This window comes from Eucyclogobius newberryi, unplaced genomic scaffold (assembly GCF_026437365.1).
Source record: "Eucyclogobius newberryi isolate DKJ021-1_F unplaced genomic scaffold, fEucNew1.0.hap1 SCAF_12, whole genome shotgun sequence".
Lineage (NCBI taxonomy): Eukaryota > Metazoa > Chordata > Actinopteri > Gobiiformes > Gobiidae > Eucyclogobius > Eucyclogobius newberryi.
Genome location: NW_027315746.1, coordinates 33,982,836 through 34,008,361, shown reverse-complemented (window position 1 = coordinate 34,008,361; position 25,526 = coordinate 33,982,836).

Below are 25,526 nucleotides of genomic sequence, written 5' to 3'. Positions count from 1 at the left end.
TTAGACCTGCTTTAGTCCTGCTTTAGTTCTGCTTTATACCTGCTTTAGACCCGCTTTAGACCCTCTTTAGACCTGCTTTAGACCTGCTTTAGTCCTTCTTTAGACCTGCTTTGGACCCGCTTTAGACCCTCTTTAGACCTGCTTTAGACCTGCTTTAGTCCTTCTTTAGACCTGCTTTGGACCTGCTTTAGACCTGCTTTAGTCCTTCTTTAGTCCTGCTTTAGTCCTGCTTTAGACCTGCTTTAGTCCTGCTTTAGACCTGCTTTAGACCTGCTTTAGTCCTGCTTTAGTCCTTCTTTAGTCTTGCTTTAGTCCTGCTTTAGAACCGCTTTAGACCTGCTTTAGTCCAGCTTTAGACCTGCTTTAGTCCTGCTTTAGACCCGCTTTAGACCCTCTTTAGACCTGCTTTAGACCCGCTTTAGACCCTCTTTAGACCTGCTTTAGACCTGCTTTAGTCCTGCTTGAGTCCTGCTTTGGATCTGCTTTAGTCCTGCTTTAGTCCTTCTTTAGACCTGCTTTAGACCTGCTTTAGTCCTGCTTTAGTCCTTCTTTAGTCCTGCTTTAGACCTACTTTAGTCCTGCTTTAGTCCTTCTTTAGACCTGCTTTGGACCTGCTTTAGTCCTGCTTTAGTCCTTCTTTAGACCGGCTTTAGTCCCGCTTTAGTCCCGCTTTTGACCTGCTTTAGACCTGCTTTAGTCCCGCTTTAGACCTACTTTAGTCCTGCTTTAGTCCTTCTTTAGACCTGCTTTAGTCCTGCTTTAGTCCTGCTTTAGACCTGCATTAGTCCTGCTTTAGTCCTTCTTTAGACCTGCTTTAGTTCTGCTTTAGTCCTTTAGTCCTGCTTTAGTCCTTCTTTTGTCCTGCTTTAGTCCTGCTTTAGACCTGCTTTAGTCCTGCTTTAGTCCTTCTTTAGACCTGCTTTTGACCCTCTTTAGACCCTCTTTAGACCTGCTTTAGACCTGCTTTAGTCCTGCTTTAGACCTGCTTTAGTCCTGCTTTAGTCCTGCTTTCGACCTTCTTTAGACCTGCTTTTGACCCGCTTTAGACCCGCTTTAGTCCTGCTTTAGTCCTGCTTTAGTCCTTCTTTAGACCTGCTTTTGACCCGCTTTAGACCCTCTTTAGACCTGCTTTAGACCTGCTTTAGTCCTGCTTTAGACCTGCTTTAGTCCTGCTTTAGTCCTGCTTTCGACCTTCTTTAGACCTGCTTTTGACCCGCTTTAGACCCGCTTTAGTCCTGCTTTAGTCCTGCTTTAGACCTGCTTTAGACCTGCTTTAGACCTTAGACCTTCTTTAGACCTGCTTTAGACCTGCTTTAGACCTGCTTTAGTCCTGCTTTAGTCCTGCTTTAGTCCTGCTTTAGTCCTGCTTTAGTCCAGCTTTAGACCTTAGACCTTCTTTAGACCTGCTTTAGTCCTGCTTTAGACCTGCTTTAGTCCTGCTTTAGACCTGCTTTAGTCCTGCTTTAGACCTGCTTTAGTCCTGCTTTAGTCCTGCTTTAGTCCTGCTTTAGTCCTTCTTTAGTCCTGCTTTAGTCCTGCTTTAGACCTGCTTTAGACCTGCTTTAGTCCTGCTTTAGAACCACTTTAAACCTGCTTTAGTCCAGCTTTAGACCTGCTTTAGTCCTGCTTTAGTCCTGCTTTAGTCCTTCTTTAGTCCTGCTTTAGTCCTGCTTTAGTCCTGCTTTAGACCTTCTTTAGTCCTGCTTTAGACCCGCTTTAGACCCTCTTTAGACCTGCTTTAGACCCGCTTTAGACCCTCTTTAGACCTGCTTTAGACCTGCTTTAGTCCTGCTTGAGTCCTGCTTTGGACCTGCTTTAGTCCTGCTTTAGTCCTTCTTTAGACCTGCTTTAGACCTGCTTTAGTCCTGCTTTAGAACCACTTTAAACCTGCTTTAGTCCAGCTTTAGACCTGCTTTAGTCCTGCTTTAGTCCTGCTTTAGTCTTGCTTTAGTCCTGCTTTAGTCCTGCTTTAGTCCTTCTTTAGTCCTGCTTTAGACCTATTTTAGTCCTGCTTTAGTCCTTCTTTAGACCTGCTTTGGACCTGCTTTAGTCCTGCTTTAGTCCTTCTTTAGACCGGCTTTAGTCCCGCTTTAGTCCCGCTTTTGACCTGCTTTAGAACTGCTTTAGTCCTGCTTTAGACCTACTTTAGTCCTGCTTTAGTCCTTCTTTAGACCTGCTTTAGTCCTGCTTTAGTCCTGCTTTAGACCTGCATTAGTCCTGCTTTAGTCCTTCTTTAGACCTGCTTTAGTTCTGCTTTAGTCCTTCTTTTGTCCTGCTTTAGTCCTGCTTTAGTCCTGCTTTAGTCCTGCTTTAGACCTGCTTTAGTCCTGCTTTAGACCTGCTTTAGACCTGCTTTAGTCCTGCTTTAGAACCGCTTTAGTCCAGCTTTAGACCTGCTTTGGACCTTCTTTAGACCTGCTTTAGTTCTGCTTTAGTCCTTTAGTCCTGCTTTAGTCCTTCTTTTGTCCTGCTTTAGTCCTTCTTTAGTCCTGCTTTAGTCCTGCTTTAGTCCTGCTTTAGTCCTGCTTTAGTCCTGCTTTAGTCCTTCTTTAGTCCTGCTTTAGACCTACTTTAGTCCTGCTTTAGTCCTTCTTTAGACCTGCTTTGGACCTGCTTTAGTCCTGCTTTAGTCCTTCTTTAGACCGGCTTTAGTCCCGCTTTAGTCCCGCTTTTGACCTGCTTTAGACCTGCTTTAGTCCTGCTTTAGACCTACTTTAGTCCTGCTTTAGTCCTTCTTTAGTCCTGCTTTAGTCCTGCTTTAGACCTGCATTAGTCCTGCTTTAGTCCTGCTTTAGTCCTGCTTTAGACCTGCTTTAGTCCTGCTTTAGACCTGCTTTAGACCTGCTTTAGTCCTGCTTTAGTCCTGCTTTAGAACCGCTTTAGTCCAGCTTTAGACCTGCTTTGGACCTTCTTTAGACCTGCTTTAGTTCTGCTTTAGTCCTTTAGTCCTTCTTTTGTCCTGCTTTAGTCCTGCTTTAGACCTGCTTTAGTCCTGCTTTAGTCCTGCTTTAGTCCTTCTTTAGACCTGCTTTAGTCCTGCTTTAGAACCGCTTTAGACCTGCTTTAGTCCAGCTTTAGACCTGCTTTAGACCTGCTTTAGTCCTGCTTTAGTCCTTCTTTAGACCTGCTTTGGACCCGCTTTAGACCCTCTTTAGACCTGCTTTAGACCTGCTTTAGTCCTTCTTTAGTCCTGCTTTAGTCCTGCTTTAGACCTGCTTTAGTCCTGCTTTAGACCTGCTTTAGACCTGCTTTAGTCCTGCTTTAGTCCTGCTTTAGTCCTGCTTTAGAACCGCTTTAGACCTGCTTTAGTCCAGCTTTAGTCCTGCTTTAGTCCTGCTTTAGACCTGCTTTAGTCTTGCTTTAGTCTTGCTTTAGTCCTGCTTTAGAACCGCTTTAGACCTGCTTTAGTCCATCTTTAGACCTGCTTTAGTCCTGCTTGAGTCCTGCTTTAGTCCTGCTTTAGTCCTGCTTTAGTCCTGCTTTAGACCTGCTTTAGTCCAGCTTTAGTCCTGCTTTAGTCCTGCTTTAGACCTGCTTTAGTCTTGCTTTAGTCCTGCTTTAGTCCTGCTTTAGACCTGCTTTAGACCTGCTTTAGACCTTAGACCTTCTTTAGACCTGCTTTAGACCCGCTTTAGACCTTCTTTAGACCTGCTTTAGACCTGCTTTAGTCCTGCTTTAGACCTGCTTTAGTCCTGCTTTAGTCCTGCTTTAGTCCTAATTTAGACCTGCTTTAGACCCGCTTTAGACCCTCTTTAGACCCGCTTTAGACCCGCTTTAGTCCTGCTTTAGACCTGCTTTAGTCCTGCTTTAGTCCTGCTTTAGACCTTCTTTAGTCCTGCTTTAGACCTGCTTTAGTCCTTCTTTAGACCTGCTTTAGACCTGCTTTAGACCTGCTTTAGTCCTGCTTTAGTCCTGCTTTAGACCTACTTTAGTCCTGCTTTAGTCCTTCTTTAGACCTGCTTTGGACCCGCTTTAGACCTTATTTAGACCTGCTTTAGTCCTGCTTTAGTCCTGCTTTAGACCTGCTTTAGTCCTGCTTCAGTCCTTCTTTAGACCTGCTTTAGACCTGCTTTAGTCCTGCTTTAGTCCTGCTTTAGTCCTGCTTTAGACCTGCTTTAGTCCTGCTTTAGACCTGCTTTAGTCCTGCTTTAGAACCGCTTTAGACCTGCTTTAGTCCAGCTTTAGACCTGCTTTAGTCCTGCTTTAGTCCTTCTTTAGTCCTGCTTTAGTCCTGCTTTAGACCTGCTTTAGTCTTGCTTTAGTCCTGCTTTAGACCTGCTTTAGTCCTGCTTTAGACCTGCTTTGGACCTTCTTTAGACCAGCTTTAGACCTGCTTTAGTCCTGCTTTAGTCCTTCTTTAGTCCTGCTTTAGTCCTGCTTTAGTCTTGCTTTAGTCCTGCTTTAGAACCGCTTTAGACCTGCTTTAGTCCAGCTTTAGACCTGCTTTAGACCTGCTTTGGACCTTCTTTAGACCTGCTTTAGTCCTGCTTTAGTCCTGCTTTAGTCCTTCTTTAGTCTTGCTTTAGTCCTGCTTTAGAACCGCTTTAGACCTGCTTTAGTCCAGCTTTAGTCCTGCTTTAGTCCTGCTTTAGTCTTGCTTTAGTCCTGCTTTAGTCCTGCTTTAGTCCTTCTTTAGTCCTGCTTTAGTCCTGCTTTAGTCCTTCTTTAGTCTTGCTTTAGTCCTGCTTTAGAACCGCTTTAGACCTGCTTTAGTCCAGCTTTAGTCTTGCTTTAGTCCTGCTTTAGTCCTGCTTTAGTCCTTCTTTAGTCCTGCTTTAGTCCTGCTTTAGTCTTGCTTTAGTCCTGCTTTAGTCCTGCTTTAGACCTGCTTTTGACACGCTTTAGACCCTCTTTAGACTTGCTTTAGACCTGCTTTAGTCTTGCTTTAGTCCTGCTTTAGTCCTTCTTTAGTCCTGCTTTAGTCCTGCTTTAGTCCTGCTTTAGTCTTGCTTTAGTCCTGCTTTAGTCCTGCTTTAGACCTGCTTTAGACCCGCTTTAGACCTGCTTTAGACCTGCTTTAGTCCTGCTTTAGTTCTGCTTTATACCTGCTTTAGACCCGCTTTAGACCCTCTTTAGACCTGCTTTAGACCTGCTTTAGTCCTTCTTTAGACCTGCTTTGGACCCGCTTTAGACCCTCTTTAGACCTGCTTTAGACCTGCTTTAGTCCTTCTTTAGACCTGCTTTGGACCTGCTTTAGACCTGCTTTAGTCCTTCTTTAGTCCTGCTTTAGTCCTGCTTTAGACCTGCTTTAGTCCTGCTTTAGACCTGCTTTAGACCTGCTTTAGTCCTGCTTTAGTCCTTCTTTAGTCTTGCTTTAGTCCTGCTTTAGAACCGCTTTAGACCTGCTTTAGTCCAGCTTTAGACCTGCTTTAGTCCTGCTTTAGTCCTGCTTTAGTCTTGCTTTAGTCCTGCTTTAGAACCGCTTTAGACCTGCTTTAGTCCAGCTTTAGTCCTGCTTTAGTCCTGCTTTAGACCTGCTTTAGTCTTGCTTTAGTCCTGCTTTAGAACCGCTTTAGACCTGCTTTAGTCCATCTTTAGACCTGCTTTAGTCCTGCTTGAGTCCTGCTTTAGTCCTGCTTTAGAACCGCTTTAGACCTGCTTTAGTCCAGCTTTAGTCCTGCTTTAGTCCTGCTTTAGACCTGCTTTAGTCTTGCTTTAGTCCTGCTTTAGTCCTGCTTTAGACCTGCTTTAGACCTGCTTTAGACCTTAGACCTTCTTTAGACCTGCTTTAGACCTGCTTTAGACCCGCTTTAGACCTTCTTTAGACCTGCTTTAGACCTGCTTTAGTCCTGCTTTAGACCTGCTTTAGTCCTGCTTTAGTTCTGCTTTAGTCCTGCTTTAGACCCGCTTTAGACCCTCTTTAGACCTGCTTTAGACCTGCTTTAGTCCTGCTTGAGTCCTGCTTTGGACCTGCTTTAGTCCCGCTTTAGTCCTTCTTTAGACCGGCTTTAGTCCCGCTTTAGTCCTGCTTTTGACCTGCTTTGGACCTGCTTTAGTCCTGCTTTAGTCCTGCTTTAGACCTACTTTAGTCCTGCTTTATTCCTTCTTTAGACCTGCTTTGGACCCGCTTTAGACCTTATTTAAACCTGCTTTAGTCCTGCTTCAGTCCTGCTTTAGACCTGCTTTAGTCCTGCTTCAGTCCTTCTTTAGACCTGCTTTAGTCCTGCTTTAGTCCTTCTTTAGTCCTGCTTTAGTCCTTCTTTTGTCCTGCTTTAGACCTGCTTTAGTCCTGCTTTAGTCCTGCTTTAGTCCTGCTTTAGACCTGCTTTAGTCCTGCTTTAGTCCTGCTTTAGACCTGCTTTAGTCCAGCTTTAGACCTGCTTTAGACCTGCTTTGGACCTTCTTTAGACCAGCTTTAGTCCTGCTTTAGTCCTTCTTTAGTCCTGCTTTAGTCCTGCTTTAGTCTTGCTTTAGTCCTGCTTTAGAACCGCTTTAGTCCAGCTTTAGACCTGCTTTGGACCTTCTTTAGACCTGCTTTAGTCCTGCTTTAGTCCTGCTTTAGTCCTTCTTTAGTCTTGCTTTAGTCCTGCTTTAGAACCGCTTTAGACCTGCTTTAGTCCAGCTTTAGTCCTGCTTTAGTCCTGCTTTAGACCTGCTTTAGTCTTGCTTTAGTCCTGCTTTAGTCCTGCTTTAGTCCTGCTTTAGTCCTGCTTTAGTCCTGCTTTAGTCTTGCTTTAGTCCTGCTTTAGACCTGCTTTTGACCTACTTTAGTCCTGCTTTAGTCCTTCTTTAGACCTGCTTTGGACCTTCTTTAGACCTGCTTTAGACCTGCTTTAGTCCTGCTTTAGTCCTGCTTTAGTCCTTCTTTAGTCCTGCTTTAGTCCTGCAACCGCTTTAGACCTGCTTTAGTCCAGCTTTAGACCTGCTTTAGACCTGCTTTGGACCTTCTTTAGTCCTGCTTTAGTCCTGCTTTAGTCTTGCTTTAGTCCTGCTTTAGAACCGCTTTAGACCTGCTTTAGACCTGCTTTAGTCCTGCTTTAGTCCTGCTTTAGACCTGCTTTAGTCCTGCTTTAGTCCTGCTTTAGTCCTGCTTTAGACCTGCTTTAGTCCTGCTTTAGAACCGCTTTAGACCTGCTTTAGTCCAGCTTTAGACCTGCTTTGGACCTTCTTTAGACCAGCTTTAGACCTGCTTTAGTCCTGCTTTAGTCCTGCTTTAGTCCTGCTTTAGTCCTTCTTTTGTCCTGCTTTAGACCTGCTTTAGTCCTGCTTTAGTCCTGCTTTAGACCTGCTTTAGTCCTGCTTTAGTCCTGCTTTAGTCCTGCTTTAGACCTGCTTTAGTCCTGCTTTAGAACCGCTTTAGACCTGCTTTAGTCCAGCTTTAGACCTGCTTTAGTCCTGCTTTAGTCCTTCTTTAGTCCTGCTTTAGTCCTGCTTTAGACCTGCTTTAGTCCAGCTTTAGACCTGCTTTAGACCTGCTTTGGACCTTCTTTAGACCAGCTTTAGACCTTCTTTAGTCCTGCTTTAGTCCTGCTTTAGTCCTTCTTTAGTCCTGCTTTAGTCCTGCTTTAGTCTTGCTTTAGTCCTGCTTTAGACCTGCTTTAGTCCAGCTTTAGACCTGCTTTAGACCTGCTTTGGACCTTCTTTAGACCTGCTTTAGTCCTGCTTTAGTCCTTCTTTAGTCTTGCTTTAGTCCTGCTTTAGAACCGCTTTAGACCTGCTTTAGTCCTGCTTTAGTCCTGCTTTAGACCTGCTTTAGTCTTGCTTTAGTCCTGCTTTAGTCTTGCTTTAGTCCTTCTTTAGTCCTGCTTTAGACCTGCTTTTGACCTACTTTAGTCCTGCTTTAGTCCTTCTTTAGACCTGCTTTGGACCTTCTTTAGACCTGCTTTAGACCTGCTTTAGTCCTGCTTTAGTCCTTCTTTAGACCTGCTTTTGACCCACTTTAGACCCGCTTTGGACCTTCTTTAGACCTGCTTTAGTCCTTCTTTAGTCCTGCTTTAGTCCTGCTTTAGACCTGCTTTAGTCCAGCTTTAGACCTGCTTTAGACCTGCTTTGGACCTTCTTTAGACCAGCTTTAGACCTGCTTTAGTCCTGCTTTAGTCCTGCTTTAGTCCTTCTTTAGTCTTGCTTTAGTCCTGCTTTAGAACCGCTTTAGACCTGCTTTAGTCCTGCTTTAGTCCTGCTTTAGTCCTGCTTTAGACCTGCTTTTGACCTACTTTAGTCCTGCTTTAGTCCTTCTTTAGACCTGCTTTGGACCTTCTTTAGACCAGCTTTAGACCTGCTTTAGTCCTGCTTTAGTCCTGCTTTAGTCCTGCTTTAGTCTTGCTTTAGTCCTGCTTTAGAACCGCTTTAGACCTTCTTTAGTCCTGCTTTAGTCCTGCTTTAGTCCTTCTTTAGTCTTGCTTTAGTCTTGCTTTAGTCCTGCTTTAGAACCGCTTTAGACCTGCTTTAGTTCAGCTTTAGTCCTGCTTTAGTCCTGCTTTAGACCTGCTTTAGACCTGCTTTAGTCCTGCTTTAGTCCTGCTTTATAGTTTATCAATGTTTTGCTGGTAGCTATAGTTTGTTTCGTCTTGGTTTAGCCCTGGTCTTGTCTTAGGTCTGCTTTGCACTGGTCGAGTCAGTTTTCTGGTAAACACTGGGTTTTAATGCTTTTGTCCTGTTTTTAGTCATGTCATATTGTTATATTTTGACTTCTCTGAAAGTGAAGTCTTATGTTGATTTCTGATGTTGAATTGTGGATTTTATAGAGATAAAACTTAAAATTTTGGCTGTGCAAAGAGGCCCTTGAGACAATCCCACACATAACTGCAGGTGGAGGAGGAAGAGGAAGAGGAAGAGGAAGAGGAAGAGGAAGAGCAAGAGGAAGAGGAAGAAGAAGGGAGGAGTGACTATGGCAGGGTGAGAAAGGAATATTATATATAACAAAATGAAATCGGTAACAAAAGCTGCCCCACAGCATCTGCAGAACATACAGTACAATACATGGAATGTATATTACAGTTCAGTCTAATCCTCTTCACAGCCACAGACAGTTCCAAATGTTTAAATAAGATATGGTCTTGTTCAAAATGTTACCACAAACTTGGAGCTTAATTTGACTTCTGGTTCATTCACAACATGAATCTATAACAGCTTCATCATTGCATGAGGTCCATCAAAGTGCAGGGCTGGTTCCCCTCTGTTCCTCTCATTAACACACCATGTAGCTTCTCTCCAGAAAAACTGTTCCCATGAAGTTCTTTGGTGTCACTTTTAAGAACTGCTGCATTATCCCACAATCCCATCAGTTTAAGGACAGGTTTATGGTTGTCTCAACTGCAGGATTAGTAGAGTTTATACAGTTTATAAAGTTTATACGAGACAAAGCAACATCCTCTAAGGTTAAAAAGGGTTAAGGTATATGTGCCTCGCCACCGTAAAAGCCGCCACAAGTCGGTGCAGACGGAACAGAGCAACAGAGCTTTTAACAGATTTATTTTAGTTTTTTTGCAGAATGTGTAAGTTGAAGTCACGAAGGAGCCACTCCGTGTTTCAGATAACACTATTGGTTGTCTTAAAAGTACACATTAAGCTGTTAAAGATGGGTAGTTTTCGGGTCTTTTTTCGTGCTCCGCTCGGGGATGTGACCTTTTTCCAGCAGCTCAGTGTTGTTATTTTTCGACCAATCAGCTGCGAAGCACATGGCTACTTTATTCACGCGTTCTCCTCGGGAAACACTTTCATTTCATTCATTTCTCCAGACTTTCCCCAGAGCTTATGATTCTACCACTACTACATCCACCAAATGCCTCAGACGAAAGTGCCCCCGGTCCTCATGGCGAAAGTAGGCACAAGATACAATCCCTGCAATGTTGTGTTGTCTGTTCCTGCGCTAGCTCGCGGCTAACTCGGCTAGCTCATGTTGTTGTCATCGGCCTCTCTGCGGCTTATTCTTCCGTGTTGTTTCTGTATTTCTTGACCCGTTGGTTGTGTGTGTCGTGCTTTATGGTGGTTTGGTGTTAGTTTTTGTGAATTTATTATCACTTTTGCCGTTGAGTTCGGCTTGTTGTTGTTCCGACCGGAGCCGGACGGAGCTAAGCTAAGCTACAGCAGCACTGTTGAGCACTGTTGAGCACTGTTGAGCACTGTTGAGCTCTGTAAGATCTGCAGCACTGGACCCCTGCATTTTTGGACTCGCAGAGATCCATTTGCAACAGAACTGAGGTACTTTTACTCTAAAGGATTGCTTTAACGCTGACTTTTGGGGGTCGAGTTAGACTACCGGAGCCGGGCGGAGCTAAGCTAAGCTAAGCTAAAACGCTGCTTCTGGAACTGTTGAGCGCAGACTAATAGGAAATCATTGACAAATAAGGCCTCTAATATTAAACGGACAATGCACGGACGGCAAAGGAGTGGGTTTGAAGTTGTGGCAAAACAAAGAATGAAATAGATGAGAATGTAACAGTGACAGTGCATCTGACATTGTCAATCTGCTCATATATTAGCTAAAGCTGAAATTGTATTTTTAAATTCAACTCTGACTTCTGGATGGTAGAGATGTGATTTGTTAACTTGAAAATAAAATTTTACTTAACTCTGTTTCTGTAGATTGTTACCGTTTGCAATTAGTGTAATAAACATTTCTTAATTCTAAGGTTGTTTTTAATGGACCAAAAACAGAGCAAATGAGCACATTGTCCTCCTTGTGACACAGGTCAGGAATGTTTCAGCCCCGTTTTCTCAGTAAAAGTTTTTCAGAGGTGTAAACATTCAAATGACCACAACTTATTCAAATATTATCAAATCTACATGAGTGAGACATCATTGGAAAGCTTTGAACACTTTCAGAATCTGTGAAAAACTCAAAATGTCTCTGACTGGTTTTAAGACGGCTGGTCACATATATCTTGAGCGAGGCTTGGTTGGGAGATCCTTAGCTGGAGGACATCATAATAACCAATATTTTACTTTGTGTTCTGGCATTTGTGACCAATCAAATTACAATTTATATTTTGGTGCATTGAACAAGCATCAAAACGAGCGGTTCAACCCTTGGTGTATGTGGAGTTATTCATAGCAGAGAATAGCTAGTGTTTTACATGGAGTACATCCGGAGCGGAGGCAGACGTGCTTCAATCAGAGTGCGGCTCTGTAATCCTAATCCCAGCCCTGTGTGAGGCGCTGCTCAAAATACCTCCTGATCGTCACGTGCTGCAGGCACAACACAGCACAGAGCTGGTTTGTAATGACGCTGGCTCTATCACAAGTCAGCATGACTCTGTCTTCTGTTCAACTCTTTCACCATGAAAACATTTAAATATGCCCAAAGATATTCTTAAATCTTGGCTGCGAGTTCACATTTTCTTTACTCCAGATCCCCTTTACTTTGCCCAGCAATAACTGTTCTCGCGTGGTTCACATTAGCATAACCTCCTTCATCAACAATGGCCGTACCTGCTTTCCAAAGCCCGATCTCGTCAGCTCAGAAGATAACAGGACAGAACCTGAACCAGGTGCCACAGGGGGCGCTAGAGGGAACGCTGTTGTTTCCTTAGGCAAGATACTTCAACCACATGCCTCGTATAGTGCTTTGAGGGCCTTGAAGTCATTGTAATAATAATAATATAAATAACAGAGTCTGGCACTAAATCAGTTCAAGGTGAGGTTCCTAATTTGTTCTGTCTTAAAAATTAAATAAACATGTGGATTTGCACAGTAAGTACAGAGGTGTCCATGATCCAGGTCAACAAATCCAAACTGCAAGTTCCACCTGAGAGTTCTGAGACGCCTCCGTTCAGTTTTAAAACAAGATGTGACATTTGAAACGTTTCCTGTCATTTACTTACATAAATGCAAGAACACGATGTATTACGGGTTTTACATCATGTCATGTCTACAGATATAATGTTATATATAATGTAAAGCATTGTGGGTGTGAAAATTGCCATAACATTGTTTGTGTAGAAGGATTCACTGAGCTACTGACGACATTTGCCTTAAAAATCTCTGTTTCACTCGCATAACCCAAGAAACGAGGAGCAAGGGATGAATAAAGATGGAAAAAACAAGACAGTGTTTCAGGAGCTAAACCATCAAAGCTGACGGACCAGAACCTCGGGAGGAGTTCATAAGTAATACCCATAATAACACTATGACTGAAATATTGATCAAAGCTTATAAATCAGACACTCAAGAGGAATAAACTAAACTAAATTATATAAATGTATTAACCATTTAGACAATCACTCTACTAATGATATCAAAAATAACAGAAAGAGAGTGTACATCTCAGTGGAGATTTCCCTGTGAATAATGGGCACTTTGACATGGTGTTATGACACATTTTTTCATAATGTCTAAATTCTAACAGTTGGAGAAACTGTGGTTGCCAGGAATCACATTCGGTCGAGATTATTTTGTGTATGTTAACCATCTGTGTCTTATTCTGTGTTCATTTGTGTTGTTTTGTATTAATACATTTAAAAGAAAAATATTCAAATGTTGAATCTGATTTAGTGTTTCGGTTCACTGGCGACCAAAACTGTGGTGTAAAAATTCCAATTTGCAGTAATTCTTTGTAGTTCAAACTAAAATGAACAAATCTGGCTTATATATTACTCTGTGCAGCTCATTACTACTGTTTTGTCCTGCAGACTAACAGGACCCAACCCTCCTAACACCAGCGCATTCTGTATGAATCCAATATCAGACCAGCTTCCCTGGCCGCCGTTAGAATCAATTTCAAAGTTGTGCCGTTGGTGCCGTTGGTGCCGTTGGTGCCGTTGGTGCCGTTGGTGCCGTTGGTGCCGTTGCGTTGGTGCCGTTGGTGCCGTTGGTGCCGTTGGTGCCGTTGGTGCCGTTGGTGCCGTTGGTGCCGTTGGTGCCGTTTGTGTTGTTTGTGTTGTTGGTGTTGTTGGTGTTGTTGGTGTTGTTTGTGCTGTTGGTGTTGTTGGTGTTGTTGGTGCTGTTGGTGCTGTTTGTGTTGTTGGTGCTGTTGGTGCTGTTTGTGTTGTTTGTGTTGTTGGTGTTGTTGGTGTTGTTGGTGTTGTTTGTGCTGTTGGTGTTGTTTGTGCTGTTTGTGTTGTTGGTGTTGTTTGTGCTGTTTGTGTTGTTGGTGCTGTTGGTGCTGTTTGTGTTGATTGTGTTGTTTGTGTTGTTGGTGTTGTTTGTGTTGTTGGTGTTGTTTGTGCTGTTGGTGTTGTTGGTGTTGTTTGTGCTGTTGGTGTTGTTTGTGCTGTTGGTGTTGTTGGTGTTGTTTGTGCTGTTGGTGTTGTTTGTGCTGTTGGTGTTGTTTGTGCTGTTGGTGTTGTTGGTTCTGTTTGTGTTGATTGTGCTGTTTGTGCTGTTTGTGCTGTTTGTGCTGTTTGTGCTGTTGGTGCTGTTTGTGTTGTTGGTGCTGTTTGTGTTGATTGTGTTGTTTGTGCTGTTGGTGTTGTTTGTGTTGATTGTTTGTTCTGTTTGTGCTGTTGGTGTTGTTTGTTCTGTTTGTGCTGTTGGTGTTGTTGGTGCTGTTGGTGTTGTTGGTGCTGTTGGTGCTGTTTGTGTTGTTTGTGTTGTTGGTGTTGTTTGTGCTGTTGGTGCTGTTGGTGCTGTTGGTGTGGTTGTTGTTGGTGTCGTTGGTGTTGTTTGTGTTGTTGGTGTTGTTGGTGCTGTTTGTGTTGTTGGTGTTGTTTGTGTTGTTGGTGTTGTTTGTGTTGTTGGTGCTGTTGTTGTTGTTGGTGTTGTTTGTGTTGTTGGTGTTGTTGGTGCTGTTGGTGCTGTTGGTGTTGTTGGTGTCGTTGGTGTTGTTTGTGTTGTTGGTGCTGTTGGTGTTGGTGGTGTTGTTGGTGTTGTTTGTGTTGTTGGTGCTGTTGGTGTTGGTGTTGTTGGTGTTGTTTGTGTTGTTGGTGTTTGTTTTGTTGGTGCTGTTGGTGTTGGTGGTGTTGTTGGTGTTGTTTGTGTTGTTGGTGCTGTTGGTGTTGGTGTTGTTGGTGTTGTTTGTGCTGTTGGTGTTGTTGTTGTTGGTGTTGTTGGTGCTGTTGGTGTTGTTTGTGTTGTTGGTGCTGTTGTTGTTGTTGGTGTCGTTGGTGTTGTTTGTGTTGTTGGTGTTGTTTGTGTTGTTGGTGCTGTTGGTGTTGTTGGTGTCGTTGGTGTTGTTTGTGTTGTTGGTGCTGTTGGTGTTGGTGGTGTTGTTGGTGTTGTTTGTGTTGTTGGTGCTGTTGGTGTTGGTGTTGTTGGTGTTGTTTGTGTTGTTGGTGTTTGTTTTGTTGGTGCTGTTGGTGTTGGTGGTGTTGTTGGTGTTGTTTGTGTTGTTGGTGCTGTTGGTGTTGGTGTTGTTGGTGTTGTTTGTGTTGTTGGTGTTTGTTTTGTTGGTGCTGTTGGTGTTGTTGGTGCTGTTTGTGTTGTTGGTGTTGTTTGTGCTGTTGGTGCTGTTGGTGCTGTTGGTGCTGTTGGTGCTGTTGGTGCCGTTGGTGTTGTTTGTGTTGTTTGTGTTGTTGGTGCTGTTGGTGTTGTTGGTGTTGTTTGTGTTGTTGGTGCTGTTGGTGTTGGTGGTGTTGTTGGTGTTGTTGGTGTTGTTTGTGTTGTTGGTGCTGTTGGTGTTGTTTGTGTTGTTGGTGCTGTTGGTGTTGGTGGTGTTGTTGGTGTCGTTTGTGTTGTTGGTGTCGTTGGTGTTGTTGGTGTTGTTTGTGCTGTTTGTGTTGGTGGTGTTGTTTGTGTTGTTGGTGCTGTTGGTGTTGTTGGTGCTGTTTGTGTTGTTGGTGTTGTTTGTGCTGTTGGTGCTGTTGGTGCTGTTGGTGTTGGTGGTGCTGTTTGTGTTGTTGGTGCTGTTGGTGTTGTTGGTGTCGTTGGTGTCGTTGGTGCTGTTGGTGTTGGTGGTGTTGTTGGTGTTGTTTGTGTTGTTGGTGCTGTTGGTGTTGTTGGTGGTGTTTGTGTTGTTGGTGTTGTTTGTGCTGTTTGTGTTGGTGGTGTTGTTTGTGTTGTTGGTGCTGTTTGTGCTGTTGGTGTTGTTGGTGTTGATTGTGTTGTTTGTGCTGTTTGTGCTGTTGGTGTTGTTGGTGCTGTTGGTGCTGTTTGTGTTGTTGTTTGTGTTGTTGTTTGTGTTGTTGGTGTTGTTGGTGTTGTTGGTGCTGTTGGTGTTGTTGGTGTTGTTTGTGTTGTTTGTGTTGTTGGTGCTGTTGGTGTTGTTGGTGTTGTTTGTGTGTTGTTGGTGCTGTTGGTGTTGGTGTTGTTGGTGTTGTTGGTGTTGTTTGTGTTGTTGGTGCTGTTGGTGTTGGTGGTGTTGTTTGTATTGTTGGTGCTGTTGGTGCTGTTGGTGTCGTTGGTGTCGTTGGTGTCGTTGGTGTTGTTTGTGTTGTTGGTGTTGTTTGTGTTGTTGGTGGTGTTGGTGGTGCTGTTGGTGTTGGTGGTGTTGTTGGTGTTGTTGGTGTTGTTGGTGCTGTTGGTGTTGTTGGTGTTGATTGTGTTGTTTGTGCTGTTTGTGCTGTTGGTGTTGTTGGTGCTGTTGGTGCTGTTTGTGTTGTTGTTTGTGTTGTTGTTTGTGTTGTTGGTGTTGTTGGTGTTGTTGGTGCTGTTGGTGTTGTTGGTGTTGTTTGTGTTGTTTGTGTGTTGTTGGTGCTGTTGGTGTTGTTGGTGTTGTTTGTGTGTTGTTGGTGCTGTTGGTGTTGGTGTTGTTGGTGTTGTTGGTGTTGTTTGTGTTGTTGGTGCTGTTGGTGTTGTTTGTATTGTTGGTGCTGTTGGTGCTGTTGGTGTCGTTGGTGTCGTTGGTGTCGTTGGTGTTGTTTGTGTTGTTGGTGTTGTTTGTGTTGTTGGTGCTGTTGGTGTTGGTGGTGTTGTTGGTGTTGTTGGTGCTGTTGGTGTTGTTTGTGTTGTTGGTGCTGTTGGTGTTGTTTGTGTTGTTGGTGCTGTTGGTGTTGGTGGTGTTGTTGGTGTCGTTTGTGTCGTTGGTGTCGTTGGTGTCGTTTGTGTTGTTGGTGCTGTTTGTGTTGGTGGTGTTGTTTGTGTTGTTGGTGCTGTTGGTGTTGTTGGTGCTGTTTGTGTTGTTGGTGTTGTTTGTGCTGTTTGTGTTGTTGGTGCTGTTTGTGTTGTTGGTGCTGTTGGTGCTGTTGGTGCTGTTGTTGCTGTTGGTGTCGTTGTTGCTGTTGGTGTTGGTGGTGTTGTTGGTGTTGTTTGTGCTGTTTGTGTTGTTTGTGCTGTTTGTGTTGTTGGTGCTGTTTGTGTTGTTTGTGTTGTATGTGCTGTTTGTGCTGTTGGTGTTGATTGTGTTGATTGTGTTGATTGTGTTGATTGTGCTGTTTGTGCTGTTTGTGCTGTTTGTGCTGTTTGTGCTGTTTGTGCTGTTTGTGCTGTTTGTGCTGTTTGTGCTGTTTGTGCTGTTTGTGCTGTTGGTGCTGTTGGTGCTGTTGGTGCTGTTGGTGCTGTTGGTGCTGTTGGTGCTGTTTGTGTTGTTGGTGTTGTTGGTGCTGTTGGTGCTGTTGGTGTTGTTGTTGGTGCTGTTTGTGTTGTTGGTGTTGTTTGTGCTGTTGGTGTTGTTGGTGCTGTTGGTGTTGTTGTTGTCGTTGGTGTTGTTTGTGTTGTTGTTGTTGTTTGTGTTGTTGGTGCTGTTGGTGTTGTTGGTGTCGTTGGTGTTGTTTGTGTTGTTGGTGTTGTTTGTGTTGTTGGTGTTGTTTGTGTTATTGGTGCTGTTGGTGTTGTTTGTGTTGTTGTTGGTGCTGTTGGTGTTGTTGGTGTTGTTTATGTTGTTGATGTTGTTTGTGTTGTTGGTGCTGTTGGTGTTGATTGTGTTGTTTGTGTTGTTTGTGCTGTTGGTGTTGTTGGTGCTGTTTGTGTTGATTGTGTTGTTTGTGCTGTTTGTGCTGTTGGTGCTGTTGGTGCTGTTGGTGCTGTTGGTGCTGTTTGTGCTGTTTGTGTTGTTTTGGTGTTGTTGGTGTTGTTGGTGTTGTTGGTGCTGTTGGTGTTGTTGGTGTTGTTGGTGTTGTTTGTGTTGTTGGTGCTGTTGGTGTTGGTGGTGTTGTTGGTGTTGTTTGTGTTGGTGTTGTTGGTGTTGTTTGTGCTGTTGGTGTTGTTGGTGTCGTTGGTGTCGTTTGTGTTGTTGTTGGTGTTGGTGTTGTTGGTGTTGTTTGTGCTGTTGGTGTTGTTGGTGTCGTTGGTGTCGTTTGTGTTGTTGGTGTTGTTGTTGGTGTTGGTGGTGTTGTTGGTGTTGTTTGTGTTGTTGGTGCTGTTGGTGTTGTTGGTGTTGTTTGTGTTGTTTGTGTTGTTGGTGCTGTTGGTGTTGGTGGTGTTGTTTGTATTGTTGGTGCTGTTGGTGTTGTTGGTGCTGTTTGTGTTGTTGGTGTTGTTTGTGCTGTTGGTGCTGTTGGTGTTGTTGGTGTTGTTTGTGTTGTTTGTGTTGTTGGTGCTGTTGGTGTTGGTGGTGTTGTTTGTATTGTTGGTGCTGTTGGTGTTGTTGGTGTTGTTGGTGCTGTTTGTGTTGTTGGTGTTGTTTGTGCTGTTGGTGCTGTTGGTGTTGTTGGTGCTGTTTGTGTTGTTGGTGCTGTTGGTGTTGGTGGTGTTGTTGGTGTTGTTTGTGTTGGTGTTGTTGGTGTTGTTTGTGCTGTTTGTGTTGTTGGTGCTGTTGGTGTTGGTGGTGTTGTTGGTGTTGTTTGTGTTGGTGTTGTTGGTGTTGTTTGTGCTGTTGGTGTCGTTGGTGTCGTTTGTGTTGTTGGTGTTGTTGGTGTTGGTGTTGTTGGTGTTGTTTGTGTTGTTGGTGTTGTTGTTGGTGTTGGTGGTGTTGTTGGTGTTGTTTGTGTTGGTGTTGTTGGTGTTGTTGGTGTTGGAGGCCACACATCACAGAGCTCGCCTCTTCCCCACGTGGAGCCCAGAGCGTGACAAACTGCTCAGACACTGTGGTCGTGTCCTGGTGTGATGTCTTACCACTGACATTCCCCTCGTCCTGTAGTGTCCACCAGGTCATATGAGAAGTGGACACATTTAGCTCCCTCTTCACTTTAGAACGCTCTTAAAGACCCACTTTTATCTATGTGTTTTACCTTTGTTATTGTGTTCTGTTTGAGTTTTTTCCTTGCGATTTGGAGCAGCATTTGTTGTTTGAAATGTGATCTATAAATGAGGTGGATTGACTTGGTTAGAATGAAGCCTTCACTGTGACATGTTTGTTTCTCGTGTTCAACAGTTCGGGTCTGGGACTGTCCTGCTGCAGTGAAACAAAAGCTGTCCCCTCGTCTTCTTCAGTCTATATTTATCTATCACTTGCACTATACGTCTGAGATGTGGTCTTTACTCTATTCTTGTACTTAGTTGTAACAGTCAACATGTTTTATATGTTTTATGATTATTCACTATTTGAATACTTAGAAGTACAACGATAAAATAAATCAGAAAAAAGACTATTGCATTTGTCAGGAACTATAGGTAAAACACGAAATGTGGTTAATAATAAACTCATGGCAATAATAATATAAACTCATGCATTGTGTTGTGCATGAGTTGTGTTGTTATGACTTATTTCAGTGACAGATGATTATAAGTGTCATAAACACTTCATAATCATCTGTCACTGAAATCCAGCCCAACAGCAGAGGGAGAGAACCTGTTCTTGTAGCGGAAGGTTCTGGTCTGAGTGGCCTCCAGCCTGAGAGGAGTGGCCTCCAGCCTGAGGGGAGTGGCCTCCAGCCTGAGAGGAGTGGCCTCCAGCCTGAGGGGAGTGGCCTCCAGCCTGAGGGGAGTGGCCTCCAGCCTGAGGGGAGTGGCCTCCAGCCTGAGAGGAGTGGCCTCCAGCCTGAGGGGAGTGGCCTCCAGCCTGAGGGGAGTGGCCTCCAGCCTGAGGGGAGTGGCCTCCAGCCTGAGGGGAGTGGCCTCCAGCCTGAGGAGTGGCCTCCAGCCTGAGGGGAGTGGCCTCCTGCCTGAGGGGAGTGGCCTCCTGCCTGAGGGGAGTGGCCTCCAGCCTGAGGGGTGTGGCCTCCTGACTGAGGGGAGTGGCCTCCTGACTGAGGGGAGTGGCCTCCTGACTGAGGGGAGTGGCCTCCTGCCTGAGGGGAGTGGCCTCCTGCCTGAGGGGAGTGGCCTCCAGCCTGAGGGGAGTGGCCTCCTGCATGAGGGGAGTGGCCTCCTGTCTGAGGGGAGTGGCCTCCTGCATGAGGGGAGTGGCCTCCTGTCTGAGGGGAGTGGCTCACAGTTTGTGGTTAATTGAGCCGAGCCCACCAGAGCGCTCGTGCCCTCCCAGTAAAACAAGGTAAATGTTGGTGGCAAAGGCAGAGGCACATTTACTGTATGCATGGGCTACTGAAAGAAAGTCACCCGATGCTAAGATGCTACTTGCAATGCTAGCGCAATGCTAACGCTCCATGTCAGACACAGGGACGGGGTTCAAAGGGGCGAGGCTCAAAGGGGTGGGGCTCAAAGGGGTGGGGCTCACAGGGGTGGGGCTCACAGGGGCGAGGCTCACAGGGGCGGGGCTCAAAGGGGTGGGGCTCACAGGGGCGGGGCTCACAGGGGGTCAGTCGTGACGTAATCACCAGGCTTATGATTAGGGATGCGTACCGCTACGACGGACCGGATCTGGACTCATATAAAATATGGCACTCAAATACTATATCCTTTTTGTTCTAGAATCTAGACCAGGGGTGGGCAAACTACGGCCCGCGGGCCGGATCAGGCCCGCCGGGCCGGATCAGGCCCACCGGGCCTTTCAATCCGGCCGCCAAGCTTGTCCAAGTAATATTAAAAAAATATTATTATTTTTTTCCCTTTTTTGCCCTCAGGCATCTGTCTGCACTTGTATCCTTAATGAATATGACGTGAAATGAATTAAATAATAGATTCAATAGCCTATATTTGACAGAAAAGTGATATTTTATTTGATATTTAATTTTTTGGATTTTTTTTTTTTCACACCAGTGATCGCGGGCCGGCCCTCCACTACTGATCTAGACGATCTTAAACCTTCCATTGATCGCAAAATTTGCGCTGGAAAAGACGTAAACACTGCCATGCACCGCTGTCAATAGCGCAAACGGACCCTAATTAGCGGTGCACGCGTCTTCAGGGCAGAAGTTGAAGCCGGCGAATTAAGTTTAAAGATGCGAGAGACAGGAGCGCCTCGTACGTGTGAGACAGGAGCGCCTCGTACGTGTGAGAGACAGGAGAGCCTCGTACGTGTGAGACAGGAGCGCCTCGTACGTGTGAGACAGGAGCGCCTCGTACGTGTGAGAGACAGGAGCGCCTCGTACGTGAGAGACAGGAGCGCCTCGTACGTGTGAGAGACAGGAGCGCCTCGTACATGTGTGAGACAGGAGCGCCTCGTATGTGAGAGACAGGAGCGCCTCGTACGTGTGAGAGACAGGAGCGCCTCGTACGTGTGAGAGACAGGAGCGCCTCGTACGTGTGAGAGACAGGAGCGCCTCGTACGTGTGAGAGACAGGAGCGCCTCGTACGTGTGAGACAGGAGCGCCTCGTACGTGTGAGACAGGAGCGCCTCGTACGTGTGAGAGACAGGAGCGCCTCGTACGTGTGAGAGACAGGAGCGCCTCGTACGTGTGAGATAGGAGCGCCTCGTACGTGTGAGAGACAGGAGCGCCTCGTACGTGTGTGAGACAGGAGAGCCTCGTACGTGAGAGACAGGAGCGCCTCGTACGTGTGAGAGACAGGAGCGCCTCGTACGTGTGAGACAGGAGCGCCTCGTACGTGAGAGACAGGAGCGCCTCGTACGTGTGAGACAGGAGCGCCTCGTACGTGTGAGAGACAGGAGCGACTCGTACGTGTGAGAGACAGGAGCGCCTCGTACGTGTGAGAGACAGGAGCGCCTCGTACGTGTGAGAGACAGGAGCGCCTCGTACGTGTGAGAGACAGGAGAGCCTCGTACGTGAGAGACAGGAGCGCCTCGTACGTGTGAGACAGGAGCGCCTCGTACGTGTGAGAGACAGGAGCGCCTCGTACGTGTGAGAGACAGGAGCGCCTCGTACGTGTGAGACAGGAGCGCCTCGTACGTGAGAGACAGGAGCGCCTCGTACGTGTGAGACAGGAGCGCCTCGTACGTGTGAGAGACAGGAGCGCCTCGTACGTGTGAGACAGGAGCGCCTCGTACGTGTGAGAGACAGGAGCGCCTAGTACGTGTGAGAGACAGGAGCGCCTCGTACGTGTGAGAGACAGGAGCGCCTCGTACGTGTGAGAGACAGGAGCGCCTCGTACGTGTGAGACAGGAGCGCCTCGTACGTGTGAGAGACAGGAGCGACTCGTACGTGTGAGAGACAGGAGCGCCTCGTACGTGTGTGAGACAGGAGCGCCTCGTACGTGTGAGACAGGAGCGTCTCGTACGTGTGAGAGACAGGAGCGCCTCGTACGTGTGAGAGACAGGAGCGCCTCGTACGTGTGAGAGACAGGAGCGCCTCGTACGTGTGAGAGACAGGAGCGCCTCGTACGTGTGAGAGACAGGAGAGCCTCGTACGTGTGAGACAGGAGCGCCTCGTACGTGTGAGACAGGAGCGCCTCGTACGTGTGAGAGACAGGAGCGCCTCGTACGTGAGAGACAGGAGCGCCTCGTACGTGTGAGAGACAGGAGCGCCTCGTACATGTGTGAGACAGGAGCGCCTCGTACGTGAGAGACAGGAGCGCCTCGTACGTGTGAGAGACAGGAGCGCCTCGTACGTGTGAGAGACAGGAGCGCCTCGTACGTGTGAGAGACAGGAGCGCCTCGTACGTGTGAGAGACAGGAGCGCCTCGTACGTGTGAGACAGGAGCGCCTCGTACGTGTGAGAGACAGGAGCGCCTCGTACGTGTGAGAGACAGGAGCGCCTCGTACGTGTGAGATAGGAGCGCCTCGTACGTGTGAGAGACAGGAGCGCCTCGTACGTGTGTGAGACAGGAGAGCCTCGTACGTGAGAGACAGGAGCGCCTCGTACGTGTGAGAGACAGGAGCGCCTCGTACGTGTGAGAGACAGGAGCGCCTCGTACGTGTGAGACAGGAGCGCCTCGTACGTGAGAGACAGGAGCGCCTCGTACGTGTGAGACAGGAGCGCCTCGTACGTGTGAGAGACAGGAGCGACTCGTACGTGTGAGAGACAGGAGCGCCTCGTACGTGTGAGAGACAGGAGCGCCTCGTACGTGTGAGAGACAGGAGCGCCTCGTACGTGTGAGAGACAGGAGCGCCTCGTACGTGTGAGAGACAGGAGCGCCTCGTACGTGTGAGAGACAGGAGCGCCTCGTACGTGTGAGAGACAGGAGCGCCTCGTACGTGTGAGAGACAGGAGCGACTCGTACGTGTGAGAGACAGGAGCGCCTCGTACGTGTGAGAGACAGGAGCGCCTCGTACGTGTGAGAGACAGGAGAGCCTCGTACGTGAGAGACAGGAACGCCTCGTACGTGTGAGACAGGAGCGCCTCGTACGTGTGAGAGACAGGAGCGCCTCGTACGTGTGAGACAGGAGCGCCTCGTACGTGAGAGACAGGAGCGCCTCGTACGTGTGAGACAGGAGCGCCTCGTACGTGTGAGAGACAGGAGCGCCTCGTACGTGTGAGACAGGAGCGCCTCGTACGTGTGAGACAGGAGCGCCTCGTACGTGTGAGAGACAGGAGCGACTCGTACGTGTGAGAGACAGGAGCGCCTCGTACGTGTGAGAGACAGGAGCGCCTCGTACGTGTGAGAGACAGGAGCGCCTCGTACGTGTGAGACAGGAGCGCCTCGTACGTGAGAGACAGGAGCGCCTCGTACGTGTGAGACAGGAGCGCCTCGTACGTGTGAGAGACAGGAGCGACTCGTACGTGTGAGAGACAGGAGCGCCTCGTACGTGTGAGAGACAGGAGCGCCTCGTACGTGTGAGAGACAGGAGCGCCTCGTACGTGTGAGAGACAGGAGCGCCTCGTACGTGTGAGAGACAGGAGCGCCTCGTACGTGTGAGAGACAGGAGCGCCTCGTACGTGTGAGAGACAGGAGCGCCTCGTACGTGTGAGACAGGAGCGCCTCGTACGTGTGAGAGACAGGAGCGCCTCGTACGTGTGAGACAGGAGCGCCTCGTACGTGTGAGAGACAGGAGCGCCTCGTACGTGTGAGAGACAGGAGCGCCTCGTACGTGTCGAGCTGCAGAACCGTGTATCCACATGTGAACACTGAAGCGGCAGTAAGATCGCTGGCTTTATTTGAACTGTTTTAAGCTGTGGCCACGTGCGATGTTGTGATTGTTAAAGGGGCGGGGTCAGCGTGTTAAAGGGGCGTGGCTGCGTGGTCTGGGTGTAAATATGAATGTAATAACTGAAGTGTTATGTTGTGGTGTGATGTATTTGGCATTAAGTAAATACAAAGTAAAGTCAAAGTAATATTGCTTAATTGCTGCATTCATTAATTGGAGTTTATATTTTGTAATAGTATTTTGTATTTGTATTCTACTGTTGTTAAATATGGTCTGGTGTTTAATGCTGCTAATATGATGTATTATTTTGATGTGTTGATGCTTTAAGTGCCTGCAGAACCGCGGCGCGCGGCCGAAACTGCCATGTTATTTTTGTGCCTGCCGCGCGCCGCGGCTCCTGAAACTGCGCCGCTATTTAACCGCGTTTTAGCGCCGTTTTAGACCGCGCTGGGTTAAGGTTAGGGTTAAGGTTGAGGTTAGGGTTAGGGTTAAGGTTAAGGTTAGGGTTAGGGTTAGGGTTAGCCATGACGCTATAAGAGAAGTGCTGCGGTTCCTGAAACTGCGCGGCTATTTGACCGCGGGCCGCGGCTCTCCAGCCACGGCCATGCTCTATAGTGATTCAAGTTGACTTTTATGCTAATTCTTGTAACTCTGTTATTTTACACTGTTACTTAATTATTGACACTGTGTATTGTCTGTTTGAAGGTTTTTACATGTATTCAAAGTTAGGAGTTTTGCAATAGTCTCACAGAACAAATGATTTGCCTTGCCATGTGGGCGCTTCTCCACCAGGGGCAGCGGCCATCACGTTTAGTTAGATCTAGCAAAACTCTTTTAGGGCCGAATGAATCCCAATGCAGTTAATTATTTCCAGCATAAGTCAGTGCGTCCTTGTCTGCGGTTGCATTTGTAAATGAGTGGAATAAATGTGTCACCTGGTGTTATCGGTCAGGCCTGCTGCTGCCGCCAACCGCTATTGGCTCCGCACTCGTCTGCCAAAGCATAATGAAACAAATCACCGGCACGCGCCAAACTTCACAGGTGATCAGAGCGCTTTAATGCAGCCATATTCACATTCCACTCCGTCCATCTGCATCACTTTCACACAGCCTGGCACCGCAATGGGACAAGTCGGAAAACGCAATCTAATAGAGGCCCGTAAAAGTCGAGCAAATCAAGCTTCCGCTCTGAGCTATTTCCATTCTGCTGCACAAATACAATCTGCAGCGCGGCGTTTGCATCCAAAAGCAAGGCGCAGCGGGACGGCGGAGCGGAGGGGCCAAATGCTTCAAGTGCGTTTCCGTTCATCGCACAGGGTTTTTATCTCCGCCGCAAAGAGAGCCCAGGACATTTGAGAATAACGGGCCTTTGTCATGTTCCTCAGAGAGTGCGTTTGATGGGAGTCATGGTAATGGTGAGTATTTGTAATAGAAACACTGCTTTTCTCGTTAGATTAAAACACTGTGAAGCAAAGGTTTATAACTTTTCCTCTGCTTCTGCTTGCACCTGGTCAAATAAAAAAAAATGTGTTTCTTATCTTGTTTTGTGCTTGGATGAAGAGCACTTTTTGTTTCGACCAAACAATCAAAAACATACAATTCAATACTTTCACCTGTCTAACTAGATTTTTCTTTTGCGTTGCCAGAATACAAAGCCAAGCCAAACAAAACTAGTTGGCAATAAATCCAAAAGAATTTAACATAAATCTTTCCAGAATGGTAGCTCCTCATCACAGTAGCTCAGTGGTGTTTGTAACAAATACGCTGCGGGGCTTTAGCATCCGGAACCATCTCAGGCAGCGCTGTGGTTTGGGCAGGAGCCAACGCATGGCAACGCCGACCAATGTTTGTTTGCTGCTGTTGACTCTACATTACACAGGAACTACACTGAACAGGAATAAAACGCTACACTTTTGATTTTGCTCTTGTTTTTGAGCTGAATTCAAAGATATGAAACTTTTTCCTCGATATAAAATATTGTTCACAAATTTGTATAAATCTTTGTTATTGAGCTATCAATTTTAATGTTAATAATTGTATTGTATAAATAATTTCTGGAACACGCTGTCGTTTGGGCCGATCCAGAGCATCTTAACATGCTCAATGGGCCACACGTCTGGTGAGGGCTGTCCATGGAAGAACTGGGATGTTTTCATCTGAATTGTGAACAGATTCTTGCATCATGCGGCCGTGGAGTTTCCTGCGGCAACAAGAGGCGATGGTTATGGAGGAATGGCACAACAATGGACATGTTCGCTCCAGCTCCACTGTCTCTCCTGTCCTCCTGTCCGTCTGAGCGAGTCAGATCTCTCCTTCTCTGGAACTCCTCCAGGTTTGTACTTTTTCCCAAGGAGGTTTGGTAGTTTTTCCTGACCGAGAAGGAGGGTCTAAGGACAGGGGACCCTGGGACATTTGTATAAGGACACGGGACATTGGGGCATTGCTGATTACCTATGGACATTGTTAAATCCGTTTTCATTGTCGAGGCAACCACTGGCGTGGTTTTGGCCGCTACA